General features: G+C 42.0%; 1 pseudogene; it reads left to right on the forward strand.

Moving 5' to 3' along the window:
- The first annotated feature begins 6,596 nt into the window (after positions 1–6,596).
- On the forward strand, positions 6,597–16,231 carry LOC126510003 (asparagine synthetase domain-containing protein 1-like; annotated as a pseudogene).
- The last annotated feature ends 1,422 nt before the right edge of the window (positions 16,232–17,653 follow it).

Here is a 17,653-nt window from a genome sequence, read left to right on the forward strand (position 1 = left end):
TTCTTTCATACATCCCAAGAATAGATCTCACTTAGGCACCCTGACACATGAGTTCTGTGCTTACAGGTATACAGTATCACACCCAGGTCAAGATCTTTAATATTACTTAAAAGATCCAGTAAATGAACAAGGAACCACAATGCAGTGGTTTGCAAGAGTGCAAGCAAGTCGGACCTCTCACTTCCAAACACCACTATCACTACACTTAATATCTCACTTTGAAGATTTTTGAAATCTGTGTTCCCAAGGGCTGAGTAGCTATCACACAAGAGTGATAAAATATTGTGTTAAAGGGCTGTATATTTTGCTTTTATTGCCTCCAAACTGGTTCATTATAATTATTTATTGGGGCATTAGAAGAGTTTCAACCCCATGTAAGCATAACTACAAACCTAAGCCCACAACCAAACAACTGACTTGTAAGAATATATAGAGGGTGAGTGCACAGAAAGAGGAAATGTTTGGACCCTCTACAGAAGCAACTATGTAAGCTGCCTCTGCAGTTGCTTATTTTGCTTTGAAATTAGTTGAATTGGCTAATAAAAACAGGACCTGTAGAAAGTGTCTGGGTCATGAGTTACATAGTTACAAATCGTTCTTTCTGCTTATCAGTATCTACGAGTTAATTATAGCGTGTGACTTTGTACCATGCATCAGCTAATGCAATTTTAAATCTGTTGCTGCTATGAGCAAGGCAATAGCAATAGAGTCTCACATTCTTTGGGGACTTACTAGTTGTTCTGGAAGTTTTTAGTAGTCTTGGCCAAATGTGCTCATCGCTTTGCTTATGCGTTAGGTATAATTACGGAAAGGTAAGTTCAGTCAGAAAACTCATTGTAATTAAGCAATACCCACCTTCCACAAAGGAAAACTCAAAGCCATACTCTGTCTCCTGCAGTTCCCCTGGCCACAAGAATTACGCTAAAAAGAGACACTGGCTTAGAAAACTCATTTCTGATAGACTGGCATCCATGTTGTTTGGAAAACTCTTCCAGAGTGCACTGTGTATACCTTCTTAATTTCTTAACCCTCCACTTTTCCATTCTCTGCGTCTCCCTGTTACCCACGCTGCCCTGCCTGCTAGGCTGAACGCACAAGATTTCCACTTTAGCGTCTATTCAAGTGCTTGACATTTTCATACTAAAACATCCCCCAGACCAATCCCTTCTCCGGGCTTTCCTGAAGATGTTAGAGCCATCTTCCGAAACAAAATTCACTAACCATGCTAATAATCTCTTGGTAAAGAAATTTAAGGAGACCCTCCCCAGCAAGAATCCCCACAATGGGCTTCCTGGCTTTGAGCCTGGGTTTCTCCCCTGACCTACTAACTATATGAACTTAGCAAGAAGCTTACATCTCAGAGTTGCATTGCCTTTACCTGTCAGCTGTACACAGGAATGGTGCACACCCCTGAAAACTCCTCTGAGACCTAACTGAGATCACCCATGAGCACTGCAGCTCAGACTGATGGGTCCATCACACCCATAATTGTCACTATGGAGGGAAATAAGAGATTGACATATTTATCTTGTTATCTTATTTCCTACGTGATTCTTCAGTCCTTTACAGGCCTGTTTTCCATGAGATTAGACTGTAAAGCAGACATACAAATTAGAGGAAACCATCATTCTCAACGCTTTATTTATTTAAAATTTTTCTACATACAATACATTTGATCATATTCTTTCCCCCCCCCGACTCCTCCCAGATCCTTTCCACCTCCCTACCCACACAACTTTATATTCTTTCTTGCTCTCAAAAGAAAAGAAAACAGAACAAGCGCACACCCAGAAAGACAAAAGTTACCAAAACAAAACAAAAAACGCTCCCCCCAAATCATGGAGTACCAGATAAGATCCCAGCAATGAGACAGCTGATAGACTGGCATCTATCAAAGGGGCCACAAAGTCCCACCCCTAACCAATAAGTTATTTGCCATTGGTACCTCCTGGGAAGGGGAAAAGAAGTCTTTGCCACTCACCCATACTCCTGTTAGTAACCCTCATGAAGATTTGTTAGTTCACCAAATTGATCTTTGGTGCGGTCATAAACTTTAGTCTGTCATGATTTCCCTTTCTAGGGTGAGTAGGGGTGGGGTGTGTATGTGTATACGTGCATGTGTGTGTGAATGAGCATGCATGCATGCGTATGTGTGTGTATGTGAGTGTGCATGCATTGTGTGCATGTGCATGTGTGCTTGTATGTGTGTGTTGTGTCTCCCAGGAGAAGTCTCTCACATAATACCCCAATTGAGTTTCACTATTATACAGACTCCTTATTGACTTTGATGCCTTATCTGACCCCAGAGCCTCAATCTTCTGAACACCAGAGCCAACTAATTTCATATTACTTCCCCTCTTATCTCCTGGCAGAAGTCATCCAGATAGATCAGATCAACATTAATGTCTGTATTCCACAATGATGCCAATTAATGTCTCTATTGTGCTTCTGTGGTTTCTGACTATTCAGAACCTACCCAAATTGTAGCCAATATTCAACTTTCTCCATATTTTCTTTTTTTATTGATTTTTATTGAGCTCTACATTGTTCTCTGTTCCCCTCCCCCTTCCCTTTCAATCCTCTCCCAAGGTCCCCAAGCTCCCAATTTACTCAGGAGATCTTGTCTTTTCCTACTACCCATGTAGATTAAATCCATCTCTTAAGAGTCCTCATTGTTGTCTAGGTTCTCCGGGATTGTGATTTTTCTCCACATTTTCTTTAGCCAACTCCAATTGGTTACCATCTAGGAGTCTTGTCCATTTTCTCTACTGATTATGGGATTAAAGAGCAAGAAAACTCTCAGACACAGCAAACAACAGGTAACAAACTTTGTTGCAAGCGAAGAAGCAAGTGTGCACGCACAGCAAGGCACACAGAAAGACGGAGAGGAGACAAATACACTCTCCCCCTAAGGGGCGGGGATAGTGAGTGGTTTGGGTAGGCTAGAATCGATGCTCTTTCCCTAATGTAGGATTCTCAGTGTCGACAAGGAAAAGAGGCTAAATCCACAGCTTTGACTAAACATGTCCAGGTTCAGACTTGAGCACATCTAACTGGACTGGACTGGCAGCTAGAAGCGGGGGTGTGTTGGCAGGATCCAGGATCCAAAGTCCACCAGGCCTTTGTCTCAGACCAGTGGCGGGGAGGACAAGCTGGAAGTCTGCCATCGTCATTATCCATCTGTATCTCCTTTACCTATCCGTCTGCCTGTCCGGGTTTTATCTGGCTCCGCATCTCTCAAATTCATCCCTCGTTAAGCACTGTTAGCATTGAAGCTGGGCACAATTCAGTCCTTGAATATACACTACCTTGTAACAATCCCTGTGTGTTCTGTCCAAATAGGCTAGGTACTATATTTGCTTTTGTACACTGTGCCCTGAAATCCTAAGGTCTAAGTCATATCGTGGGTTCCAGATAAACATCTGTGAATTGATGGAGAAGATACTATAAGCAATGTGATGAGTTTAAAACCACATCAGGCCACACAGATGATTTGTTTTCCTACAAATCTAGCTATTTGCTTGCAAAATTTATGCATAAAATCATATCTGTACATTCAATGAAATAAGACGTACAAATGCTGTTTTCTGAAGAAGGAAAAATCAATGTGTTTTCATGTATTTAATCAAAATGTGTTACATAAACCTTTTTGCTGTTTTTCCCATGGGCAAAAATAAAATAAGCAAAGGGATGTGAAAATCAGTTAAAAAGCCCTCTCTGGCAGAAAATTCCAGAAGCTGTGGGCTTGTCTACTTCTTATGCTGAGCTGAAATTGGCCTGCTTCTCAGTACCACAGAGAACACGCTAAACTGCTAATAAAATAAAAACAGTCAACAGATTAATAGTGAATATGTGGCACTCTTGTCTCTTCCAGGGCTGACCTACCAATTCCACTTATTTACGCCACAGAGTGAGTGTTGACTGAAATCAGTGATCAGGGAACTAAACGACGCCACAACCAGTTCCTTCGTCAGAGCCTTCCTTTCTATTTCCCTGCTTCTGAACAAGAATAAGCAGGTTTTCCAGAATATTTCCTGCTAGCTCCTTCTTGTTTTCCCTGGGAGACTTCTCCAAAAATAAAAAGGAAATGAACGTGGGAGCTGGTGACACCTGTCTGGCTCATGGTACCCTTTGTATAAGTTCTCCTTCTATTTACTTTCGTTTTAGGAAAGAATTATCATCCCTTTAACAGAAACGGGATCACAGTGCTCAATACAGAGACAGGGTGTATGATGAACAAATTCTGCACATCCTACAGAGGAAAATCTACAGAGAGCTATTTTTATAATCACTAGTTGTTTGGAGAGAGAGAGAAAGAGACGCACTGCAACCGATTTTCCTTAGGCTCCTCATAAAAGAACTCAACCGTTATCCACAGACCCCTACTAGAAAAACTGTGCTTCTTTTTCCCCTCTGAATAGTGTTCACTGTTCTTTTCAGGTAACTAAAGAATATCTTAAGACAGCTCTGTTCACCACCAACGCAATTATTAAGAACAGCATAAAGAGACTTTGTACTGAACAAACTCTTGATTAACAGCACCTGTTGCAAATGTACTGCGCAGGGCAGGTATTTACAGGAGATGGTGAGTGCTGATCAAGAGAAACGCTGCCAAATCAATTTTGTTTTTCAAAGCAGTCATCCTGGGAAAGGATAAATTATCCCAGTGAATTCCGATGAAGCTATTTTTTCAATCAGATAGCTTTATACCTCACTTGAGGCATTATCTTAATATTTAGCTCATAAATAATAATTATAGAAAACACCTCACATCGCTACATATTTATGTATTTTGTTTTTTAAAAAAAGTACTCTAATATCTACTTTGCTCCAGACACTTCTTTCTGACTTCTAAGTATTTCTAAAAATGAAATATATCCTCAAAGAATAAAGATGAATTTAAAAACACATTTTTCTAAAACAGTCCTAGGAAGAGGCGCTGCAAAAGCTTCAGACCAGGGAGACTTGCTTCTGCGAGCTGATAGCCGTGCCTGAATCTGAAGAGGACAAGGGGTGTTTGTCTTCTGCTTGTCGCTATTTTGTTTCTTAGCCCTTCATGGCGTACCATTCCTCTTCAGACTCTTGTTCAAAATATTTAGACCTGAACTTTCCCAAATGAAGACGACTTAGCTTTGATATTTACAAACGACAATCTATTAACTTGTAATAAATTGGGTCCCTCTTAAAAATAGGCTGCCCTCAGTATGTATCCCGGACTGACCTCAAACTCCTAATGGCCCTCCTCTTAAAGCCTCCTTTGTGCTGGGATTGTAGGTGTGTGCCACCCACTCAGCACCCAGTCGACCTAATATCATACTCTTTAAAACAGCAGGTCATTCCATTTCCATGTCCCCTTAATTTTTCTTTACTTTGTAAACATTTGTTAGGGCTTGCGGTGTGTCTGAATGATACAGCACTTGCCTGTCTGTGAAACTCTGAATTCAGTCTGCAGAATTAAATAACAAAGAAAAGGTTATTGTAGCCATTCAGATTAAACCGTTCATATGACGTCCTGGTCAGGGAAGCATTTAATCAAACGGCTTAGAGTCCTCCTTCCTCTTCTCTGCTTTTTCTCTTTTTCCTCTTTAAAGCTACAGTTTCTTTTTTGTATAGTTGTTTTTGTTTCTCTATAGCTTTGGTGCCTGTCCTGGAACTAGCTCTTGTAGACCAGGCTGGCCTCAAACTCACAGAGCACCACCTGCCTCTGCCTTCCGAGTGCTGGGAGGCTTGCACCACCACTGCCCGGCTGGTTGTTCTTTTTAATTAATATTCTTATTTGTAATTTTATTTTATTTTGTTTTTAGTTTTCCTTGGGGTGGGGGTGGGGATTATTATACGAGTGAAGGGTGGATACAGAGGAAATGACTGGGATCAGGGTGCATGAAGTGAAATTCCCAAAAAAACAATAAAAAATTATGTTAATAAAAAAAATACAATCTCAGGCTAACTCTACAAAGGTTTAGGAGGCAGGTACATGCTGAGCCTCCCAGCTGGCTTAACAGCCTAACAAGTAGATAAACTCTCTTAAAACAGTAGCTTTGCCATCTTTGTACCGTTGCATAATCCTGATTTTGCATGTTAGAAGCTAAGCATTTGGCTTGGACAGACGCTCTGTTGTATTTCAAGGGCTAAGACCATAATACCCACATTGCTCGCCGGAGAGTTTCTTTTATTAGTTTTTTCTTAATTAATTTTTCAAGCGTCTATCAATCCAACTGAGATCTCCCTCGAAGAGATTAACTTCAATTACTTAACTACAAAAGGCAATAAGGAATGTTCCTTACCTTATAAAGCGAAATGTCTTAATTGGAAGATGAAACCAGAGCTACCAGGAGGAAAAACGGTAACAAAGGTCACAGATGTTCTCAAATTATTTCTGCTTTTCTCCTTGACGTCCTCATTCCTGCTTAGGTATGATCAATTCCAAGGATTCTTCCTCCAGTTCCTCAGCCATATGATACTTCTCCATAACCCCTGGTTTCCATTTCTACAAAAAGAAAAAAGGGGTGTGTGTGTGTGTGTGTGTGTGTTGGATACTTTTATGCCAACTTGGCACAGCTAAAGACTGCTGGGAGGAGGAAACTTCATTTAAGAAAATGCCTCTGGGAACAAAGGAGCATGCCCTGGCTGAGCAGTCTGGTTCTTGGCCCACTGGGGGGCTCGGGCCACTGAGTCTGACCCTAGGAATCTCCACGGCTGCAGCTCTCAATGTTCGTTCTGTTGTTGGGAGGAGATTGTCAGCCAAGGCACTGCCCAGGGCCTGCAAGCACAATGGTCTTGCCAAGTGAGCCAGCAGGGTGGCCATTGCTGAGGCCAGGGAGGTGTGCAGCGACCTGTAACTTACATGGCTCCTGCCCCAAGACCACCCTGACTCTGGACAGCAACAGGATCTCCAAGATGAGTCTCAGAGAGAGACTAGTATTTACCAGAAACCTTGAAATAGACTAATGAATGACTCATTGCGGTAAGGATAACCATGTAAAGCTCTTTGGGCTGTGTGTGTGTGTGTGTGTGTGTGTGTGTGTGTGTGTGTGTGTATTACTATATAACACACAGCAGTTTGTAATATCACTCTAATGAATGAATGTACAATAGAGAAGTAGGAAAGACGGCAGAATAGAGCAGCATCACCAATAAGATATCTGAGATGAAGAACGGTCATTTTCTGGAATAAGCCCCCTTTGCTGACATTTTTTAAGGAACAAAAGAGAGCTCCATCCACTTCTTCTCCTTCTTCGTGCTTTAAACATGAGCTGAAAGCCAGGGATTAAAACAGAACCCTGAGGCTTGAGATCATAAATCTGAAGTATCAGAAAATAGTGAGGAAAGAAAAGAAATGTAGGGGGAATATGGATCCAAAGAACACCCGAGAGAGTGAGACACAATACAGCCCTCATCTGCCTAGACGTGAGTCACAAGAGAACATACAACCTACTTGCTCGAGGCTCCATCTTCAGTTCAATGTATTCCTACAGGCAGGAGGCCTCAAAGAATTGCAACAACTTTTATTTCACTTCTTCCAAGTAGAATGAGCAGGTTCGGCTCAACAATTCATAGATAATTCATTTTAGCCGCTGTCCATTGTCTTCCTCTTGCCACTGGGTAAAGCGTTTTGTGAGTTTAAAGAAGCCTATGACAGCACAGAAAGATTGTAGACGCCCATCTTTTTGTACAAGCCAGGCTGGCACGTACTTTTCGATGTGTTTGTATTTCTGCTCACATAGGCCTCCCAGTGTTTTATGTTTGGCATTTTGAACTGGTGAAAAACAAATTGACTTATGCTAATTTTCAAGAATAAAAAGCAAAAAAGTGGCAGCGTGGGCCTAAGGGAGCAGTTCAGCTGCAAACTCCTAGGAATGTGTTCTTAGCGCATGAGGCCCCGAGCTAAAATGTTCAACAACCTCCATTCCCCAAAACTCCTTGCTTTCTTTGAAACCAAAATAGATGTTGATCTAAAAATTCCAAGCGAGAAACTCGAGTGCTTAGGTTACCATGGCAATTCAATATTCTTGTAATAAACTAATTGGCTATAAATTTTCAGCATCTACAACAGCTTCATCCATGGGCTGGGTTATGATTATAATTTTTAGAAAGGTTACAGTCTGCAAGATGTCTTTGTTCACTAGTGCGTGGCCTGTTCTGATGCGTTCTTCTGTTGTTCATGTTAGAGTGAGGATATCTAGGACACAGGTTCTTCAACATAAGAATTATGTAAAGCACTTAAGAAAGACACAGGGCAGATTGCTGGTCTCAAGTTGTAAATTCTGGCTCAGCTAATCTATGGCAAGAACAGCTGTTCTAAAGCATAGGAAGGGCTTCTCTATTTCTTTCTGTCTACGTTCTCTGTCAAATGCACTTATTAGCTGTAGAATAAGTATGTAGAATTTACACATGTGGTTTTTGGTAAATCAAACCATATTACATATTATAGATAAGTTTTTATATTTGCTGCAGGGATATTTTCACTGTCTATATTTTCACACTAACCACTAATAAAAGTTGTCATCTAAAATACAGGTTCTAAGAAAATTTATATTACATTATAACATTATTTGATTTAGTGGAATGTATGATCTTCATTGATCATTACTTGTTTATTGGTAGTTGTAAAAACTTGATGTTATATGCAAATTCCCAGTAATTCTGCACATCCAATTCAAGTATTTTATTAATCTTTTCTTTAGAATTCTTTACCTAAAGATTATCTCACCAGAACAATGCGAAATTCATAACAGGCGATGTGGTCGTCTCCTGTTCTCTTTTGCTTCAGGCAGTCAGATTATCACTTTGCTTTTGATTTCTGGACTCGATTCATCCTGTCCCTTTTCATTTCTTTTTTTTTAATATTTATTTATTATGTGCCCTATTGGGGACCTGAACTATTTATTTATGATTGGAAAGTACTTACTATAAAAGGAGATAATGTGAACATGATTTCCGCATGGTGAATATGGACGAGGTGTTACTAAATATTAAGGGTAGTAAGAATAAAATAGGAGGTATTGAAACTATGGACTCTTCAGTGACGTATACCCGAGCAGGTACATTGTAAACGTGATTTGTTGGCTTGCGAAACTAAACAGCTCTCTTTGCTTTCTTTAAATAAACATCTTTCTAATTGCATCACTTTATCCAGTGTCCCTTCACCTTACAGAGTTCTGCTTGCTGTGACCTATTGCAGGTGGCATCTCTAATTTCAGTGTCGTGTCATTTGCTACACATTTCATATCCCAAATTGATAATGGGAATAACCTCCAAAGTAATTTTTGCAACATGATTTACTGTCTCTGTGTCTCTAGCCCACTCTCTGCCACTCACTTTGCCTCCTGCGTGATTCTGTCTGCCTCACCCACACTATTTAAAGGGTGCCTCCTAAAGATGCCCTCCTCCTCTCCCTTCACCAAGTGCAGTAGAAGAGAGAGCTGACCCTGCCCCTCATCAGCTGCAGCGCTTGAAAGAGTGGCCCCTGCTCCTCTCCTGGGCAGCACAGTAGAGCTGAGCCTACTACTGACAGGCGTGCAGGTGACCTGTCCCCCGAGAACGTGAGCACGGAAGAGCTGGACTCACCCCTCATCTGCCTCATCATATGGTGATGTGGATGGAGAGACGTGGGAGTGCTGCCCCTGCCCTCGCCAGTTGTAGCATTCAGGAGAGTGGTCCCCGACCTAGCCGGGGCTACACAGTAGAGCTAGCCCTGTTGGTGTACCTGCAGGTGAGCCAGCCCTGTTCTTTGCTGCTCGCTGCATAGGGTAAGCTAGCTAGATGGGGCGGTGCTAGAGAGGTCATCCCGGTGGTGAGGATGAGGGAGAACTGGCAAGCAGACCAACCCAGCATCCATCCAGGCCCAGAACCAGAGCTACAAGTTGACCCATTCCAACATCCACCCCATGTATAATCTGCTGGAGCACCTAAAGGGGCCAGTCCTGAAGACCCAAAGCAGCAGGAACTCCATGACACAGGTCAACAACAGGATATCTGAGAGGAGTCCCAGTGAGGGCTCAGTATGGATAGTATAGCAGAAACCAGAGGCCAGAGGCCTCAAATCAGACCAACGACTCATTACAATGAACACTTATAAGTAAAGACACAGAACTAAAGGGTCCACTGTGTGACTCACTATGTCGCCCCACAGCTTCCATGCCGAGATTTTTCTTTTCTTCTTTCTCTTTCTTTTCTTTTAAATTTCATATTGTTTTGTTTTGGGGGGATTGACGCAGGGGCAGAGGGCAGATGTGGGGATGAGGGAGAGATGAGTGGGATCAAGAAGCATGATGTGAAATCCACAAAGAATTAATAAAAAGTTAAATTAGGGGGGAAATAGAAGAAAGGGTGCATCATATATAGGAAAGCAAGAAGCGTGAGGTGGAGACAGGAACACTGGGAAGAAGGGAACATGCCATGTTACTATAACAAGTCTGTTCCATTCAAATGAGTTTGCAAAGCTGTGTGATACATGTTTATTTGTTAAAATGTCTACCTCAAATCAGCAAAATTAAATTGCCAGAAAGTAGTAAGGATACTTCAGGTTCATGAGAAATAGGAAGAGTGAAGCCCAAGCAAGAGCCAAGTATTTATTTACACTCACAGTTTCAAGATCTCGGGCCATCCTGATCAGAAGGATGAGATGGAGCAAAACTGTTGCGGGATATTTGATCACACTGTGAACCCCAAGATAGAGCCATTTACTGAAAAAACCTGTTTCTAGTTATGGTGTGGCTCAGCCCTAGTGCACACCTGTAATTCAAGAGCTTTCCGTCTCAATAGAGTAAACAGGATTAAATAAACCCATAGGTCAAGAGGCAGACCAAGCAATCAATAGACAGGAAATAAACGTAGGAGGATTAAGGAGAAAACCACAGACGGCAATAGGGAGTCAGGAGGACAGATAGAAAGGCTCACAGGAAGTAGAAAGGAGGAGCATTGACTTGGGAGAGCTCGAGATGACATGGGAGAGAAAGAGCTTCTGGAAGAGTGATTGAGCAGGAAGGTCAGCTGGGAGGTTTCTTTGCTTCTCTGAGCTAGCAGGCTTTGACCCCAGCATCCGGCTCTCACGCCTTAATTTTAAAAAAGTAAATGGTTGAGACTTTGTTAAAAACAGCACAGAACAGGGAGGACCACCACATCATGGCAAACATAAAGCAGAGAGAGAGATGGTCTGTGCACGCAGGATTCTTATCTCAAGCCTACGGGGATGGCACAACCCTCACTCAGTGTGAGTTTGTCATTCTTAGCTCTGGAAATAAACCCAGAGGCAACATCTACTAATTATATCCTATGTATTTCTCAAGCCAATTAAGTTGACAAACAAAAATAATCATTGCAAGTGTCTAACATGCAGCCCTGAGCATCTATGTTATTTTTATTATAAAGAAGTAAAAGTCAGAAATTCATGTAAAGTGGTTTTCATAATTGATGAAATGAATGGAATTTTTAAAATATATGATACCCTGCAATATGTGTGTTTAGTTTTTGAAGCAGCTTAACTTTTTTTGAACTACTTCAAAATAAAGCACACAGCTTTTCTCAGATGCTTAGTATGCTTCTCATGAACAACTGTATATGAACTCTAGAGAAGGTACCAGTGAAAAATCACCCATCTTTTTGACAACCCATTAGGAAACTGGGGGTGCTTACTTGCTGGAGTACAAGTGACCCCCAAATAGGTACAGCACTAAAAAGTCTCTTCCGAGTATGGATGATGACTTCCCATATCTGCATAGACGAAGTTCCTTGTCACCTGACACCCGCCCTTGTATACACTAGCTCCCCTGGGGACCACAGACAGCTGGAGCAAAGTTACACACAGGTGGGCAGCAGGTGCTGGAAGGAGTGGCTGGAGTCTTAACCGAGGTCCTAACGACACTCCTCTCCCACTCATTCTATGAATATCAATAGGCCCAATCATGTCGAGAGTCTCTTGAGGGTAAATCACAGCTGTTCTGGCTACAACCCTGATGGCTTTTAGGCTGGGAGGACAGGGTTCCGTGCCACCAGGAAACTGCCTAACAAGAAACCTTAATGATGAAGTGGTTATTAAGAAAAGAATAACAGAAAACAAAAGGCAGCTGTACAGTAAGCATTCCTAATTTAATTTTTAAAAATTGTATCATGTTTGTTAAAAAATAAAGAGGGTTAGTGTTAAAGGATAAATAGTAAAGTACATTGCACTGTAAAAATAAAGCCAGGAAGCCTGAAGCCACTATGAGTTGAGAAGTTACCTCAAAGCCACAAAGCAAAGTTTCTTGAGACTCTGAAACACAGAAAGAGAATCCTGCTTTGAGGACGAATGGCATTCTTCTGGCAGATGGTTGGGAAAGCAAAGTGTATTATGGACTTAACCTCTGTCGACAAGAAATACCACAAAAGCCGAGACTACGGAGCTATTGGCACAGAAACCAACGCCAGGAATTAATGTACAGACATATCTAACTCCTTGGAATAAATGCCTGGCTTCTTGTTTGGCAAGTTTCACATCAGGACTGAGGAGACTGGAAAACGGTATCATGAAATCTTTCTCAGCTTGGCACGTTACACACATAACTCACCTCCATGCCGCTGAGGAGAAACAGGTGTGCACAGATGATTGTGACTGCCAGGGAAGAAGAAAGCAGAAGGTGAACTTCAGAAAACAGCATCAGTGTGGTGGTCAGACCGAATAGCCCTGCTGGTCTCCGCACTGCTTCTTCTGGAGGGAAGGTATAAGGACATCGGTAAAAAGGCGAGGGTCAGTCCTGGCTTATGTGTGTCAAAATGCTGTGCCCTGTGCTAAAGGCAAATAGGTACATCAACCCATCTGCTTCTACTGTGCGACAGGCCTGTACAACAGGGAGCTGCAGAGGGAAGGATGGCTGACTCCCCAGTCTGACACGGAGGGGGCTTGTGCAACAGTAGACTGAGTCTTAATTCTGTGTAAAAGGGGAATGATTTTCATTCCTTCCTCATTTCTGATCGAATACTCTTTGGCAACTCTCGTCTTTGTTAACTACAGTTTAAGTATTTAATATCCTCTTAGACACTTTGGGGGATTTAGACTTAGTTCAATTCATTTTAAAACGAAAATATCAAACCCAAGCCTTCCTTTCCTGTTGAGAAGATAGATCAGGGCTGTCTGGCTGCCTGGGAAGGAAAGAAGAGACTATTTCTAGCACGCCTCTCACTAGCTTCCTCTCTGGTTTCTTATGTACTCATCACAAGGACATGTAATGTGACTCTTGGAGATTCAAATGCCCTGTGCTCACCTGGATGAGGTCATAAAACTGCCAAGGAAGTATGTGTGTCCTGGGATGGCAGTGGTGTTATTTGTCTTTCCTGCAGACAGCTGTGCACACCCAGACTCCCCCTCATGTTACATGTGACTAGTTCAAAACAACACACACACACACACACACCTGTAGATTTCTCACAGCAAAGCCTCCTGAAATCTAATTCTAGATATATTTTTTCAACAACTCTTACCCTGCACCTGACCTTCCCTGCATAATGTGGCCATCTGTCCTGGGATGCATATGGCCAGTGAACTTAAATTAAGCCAGGCTCTCATCATTAGATCTATGGGAGCCTGAGACATCTTTGCAAATTTACCTCCACTCTTTCTCTTCTTTCTACAGTATTTGTTTCTCCTCATCTGGAAAAAACAACCCAGGGGTGAGACAATCCAAGTCATTCCCTTAGCATATGAGACCAGACAGACTCCTTCCCGTGTGCACATCCTCAATCACAGTCTAGTCCTCTTCAACCTTCACTTCATCCTCCTTGCTTCCAGAGGAAAGCCGCAACCTACCACAAGCACAGCATTCACTGCTGAAGTTCCTAGCAACAAGATTAAAAAACAAACAGTTACCATGGATGAACTTTCTAACCTGAAGGAGAATCAGAAAGGAGACAGGCAGCAACAGGACAGCAAAATATTCTTTTTTTTTTTTTTCAGATCAAACAGAAATGCTTTCTGAAAGCAGAAATGTTAGATGAACTTAGGAAAAAAATACCAAACATTAGGAAACTCAGAGACAAGCAAAATAAAGACTCAGTCACCCTGAGTTCACAGAACACTGTGTGGCATTTGCTGTTCTGAAGGCTTCTCTGTTGAGCACTTCAGTAAGAGTTAAAAGAGCAAGCCGAGCAGTGGTGGCGCACGCCTTTAACCCCAGTACTCAGGAGGCAGAGGCAGGCGGATCTCTGAGATCAAGGCCAGCCTGGTCTACAAGAGCTAGTTTCAGCACAGGCTCCAAAGCTACAGAGAAACCTTGTCTCAAAAAACAACAACCACAACAAAAAAAGAAAAAGAGTTAAAAGAGAATTTGCTGACCCATCTTAGATGATAGGACCCCAACAATAGCAAACAGCTGTTAAAATCTGATGTTAGTTATTTTTTTCTGTTTATTTTCTGGCCATGTTCTTCATTTGAGAGGGGTTTTTGACTGAGCAGCCTGTGGAAGATGAAAGTAGTGACGTGTTCTTATGGGATGGAGAAGTTTTTAGTGGAGTAAAGATTGAAGCAGAAGACAGTGACACTCAGGTTATGTTCAGTGGCCTTTCTGCCCACAAGAAATCTGATACATTGGCACTCTTCTCTAAAGTCCAAAGTCCTTGGTCTTTTTTATATTATCAAGCTGCTAACCATTACCAATGGTTTGGTATGGACTTTTTTGTTATAGTTGCTTTGACATTTTAGTAATCTGGTCAAGAGCTTCTGCTTCTCTTCAGTTGGTGCCCAGGTATCTGAGCTTACAGACCAGTAGGAAGAAGTTCCAGCATCTGGAATTTTCCAAATTGATCTCAATTCTGTTGCTGTTTCCTGGTGTGCAAATTTAAAATGGTATCCTTTGAAATACATTCCTAAGGAGAATGGTGCTGAAGAATGTGCTGGTGACCTGACTCAGACTCCAGCTGAATTACCAGTGTTTCTATCAGTGGAAGCAAATGAAGACAAACAGAACCTTTCCAAACCCACCACTCCCATTAATAAGATGCTGCCTCAAGCTCCTTTGAAAACTCACTGTAGAAACAGTTCCAGCATTCCACATACAGGAGAGACCCTTGAAATAATTTCTCACAGATGGACATACAAAAAGAGTTGCTCAGCAGTTCTTTGATGCCCTGAATGTTGTAGTCAAGAGACGACTCTTGCATTTTAGCTAGGGAGGAAACCTGGCATCCGCCCGGCCTCAAGGGAAGTTTTGAAAATGGGTAGTAAGAAATCAAATGTTGCCATCCTGTTTTCTGGAGATGTTGATTCCATGGTGACCGCAGCAGTTGCTGGTTGGCATACTCCTTTTAGATGAGCCAACTGATCTTCTGAACGTGGCTTTTTTTTTTTTTTTTTTTTTTTTTTTTTTTTNTTTTGGTTTTTCGAGACAGGGTTTTTCTGTGGTTTTGGAGCCTGTCCTGGAACTAGCTCTTGTAGACCAGGCTGGTCTCGAACTCACAGAGATCCGCCTGCCTCTGCCTCCCGAGTGTGAAAGTGGCTTTTCTGACTAAATGAAAGACCAGGCCACTGTTCCCAATGTAGAAAGAAAACAGCAAAACCATCAGGAGAGCCTGTCTGAAGAGTCTCAGAGTGCTGCATTGCTCGGGGACCTGATGATGCCGAGGAGCCTGACCAAGTCACAGGAAAAGCGGGACTAAAGAAACTGCAGCCTGTCAACCTTTCTCAAACTTGGAATTGTGTTGAAATCAATGTTTCTCTTACCAAACTACAAAAACTAAGAAGAGCTCAAATATGTCGCTTAGCTCAGCCCCTGGACACAGTTCTAGAGGAATCGGTTGATTTGCGACCCAGGATGCTGTGGGTCTTATACGAGCAGTGCAAAGGTGATTCTCACTGGGACCAGTGCAGGTGAGAAGCTGGCAGGTTACCCCGTCATCATGTCTGCTTTCAGGCCCTTGGTCTAGAAGGACTACACAGGAAATATCAATGAAATTGGGTCGCATTTCTTTCGGAAACATTGGCTGTGATGGCAGAGTTATTGGTAATCATGGAAAGGAAGCAAGCTCCCCTTTCCTGAATGAGAAGGTCCTGTCTTTCCTCAGTTTCTGCTGGTTTGGGAGAAGGCAGACTTGGCTTTGCTCGATGGGATTGGTGGGAAGCTCATGCAACCATTAAACTTGGTCTCAAGGCTTTGGTCTTCCTGCCAACGCGGGCCATGCAGTTTGGATGTAGAAATGAAAAACGGAAAAAATAATTAATGATAAGTCATCTGATAAACATGGAAGGCTCCAAAGACTACTTTAAAAAACCTCTCTCAAGAAGATTGCGTCATAATACGATTCCACCGTGTAACAACACTTTGTGGTGGTTACCTGAGAACAAACAACAGCTGCCTCGTTGTCATGGAGAGAAAGAACAGTCGGGAGTAGTGGAGAAGCACTAAGATCTAAACAGAGCACTGAAACACAGAAACTGCCGGTGAGAACACCAGGTGCAACTCTAAGAACAGGATAAATAAATAAATAAAATTAATGCACACCATCTTGCAAATATGAACAGGTTTTTATCCCTGTCCTTTTGAAACATTATTGAGACTGTCAAGACAGTATTTCCCTGGGCCCAGGAAGTGTCTGGGGTAACTTTCTCTGTTCTTTTTTGCATGGGAACTCCAAAAACTTATCCACACACAGAAGTGTAAGTCATCACGGTCATCATGGTCTATGTTGAATTCTATCTCTCATAAGTCATGTGTTGAATTCTTAATGGCCTTACTTTGTAATGCAATTGTATTTGGGGCTGGGACATTAAGGGGGAATTTTAGAACGACGTATAGAAACTAGGTTCTAATGAAGCCTGACTGATGTCTTTGTAAGAAGAAAGTAGAAGACAGGCACACACACCGGGACAAGACCACCCTTGACAAGCCAAGAGCAGACTAAGGAAGAAATCCAGACCCTGACCCTTCAACCTCTAATCTCTATAATGTGATAAAATATACATCCATAGTGCTGTGTCATGGCAACCCTCGATAATAAGATATTTGTGGGGAGAATTTTGTCTCTGTTGTGATTGTAAACTGACAGCCTCAGCCAAGAAGAGGAGTCAGTCACAACTGACTTAACTTTATATCTGCATAATTTATATTTTAATGGATATTTTTAAACTGCAGTATAGGAAAGATGGAGAGATACCTAGGCTGAATCGCACACACTGGATAAGTAGCCAAGGGGATCAGTACACACAGACTTTTCTCCTTGAGAAATCAAAACAAAACAAAAGTCTTTTTTCCTAGAAAAGATTTGTTTTTCTCTCCTCAAGCTCAGCTTTGTGTTGAAACCGAGAGACCATGATTTGAAAGCATTTCATTGTCTTTAAAATGAAAAATAACTCAGTGGAAATAGACATCACTCTAATGACACATAAGCTGAATAAGAAGTATACCAATGAGATTAACAGAGAAAAAATAAATTAGACCCTGGATTATCAGAGACCTTAATCATTATCTAGCTCTAACAGGCATTTCCACTCGTGTCCCCTGACTCTTTCGCTACTCTCCACTTCCACAGAGGGAGCAGAGCTTCCCAGTTAGGAAGACTTGGGGTACAGAAGCATGTGACACCTGTGGTTCTCCACACTCTGAAACAGACCAGTAGCAAGTTTCACTCATGGAAGCCCATTCCTTCCTATGCTGATGTCTTCGGGGATTTTGCTTCAGTTTTACACTGC

This window comes from Alexandromys fortis, unplaced genomic scaffold, assembly GCF_014885135.2.
Source record: "Alexandromys fortis isolate MF-2015 unplaced genomic scaffold, M_Fortis_MF-2015_v1.1 scaffold_19, whole genome shotgun sequence".
NCBI classification, from domain to species: domain Eukaryota; kingdom Metazoa; phylum Chordata; class Mammalia; order Rodentia; family Cricetidae; genus Alexandromys; species Alexandromys fortis.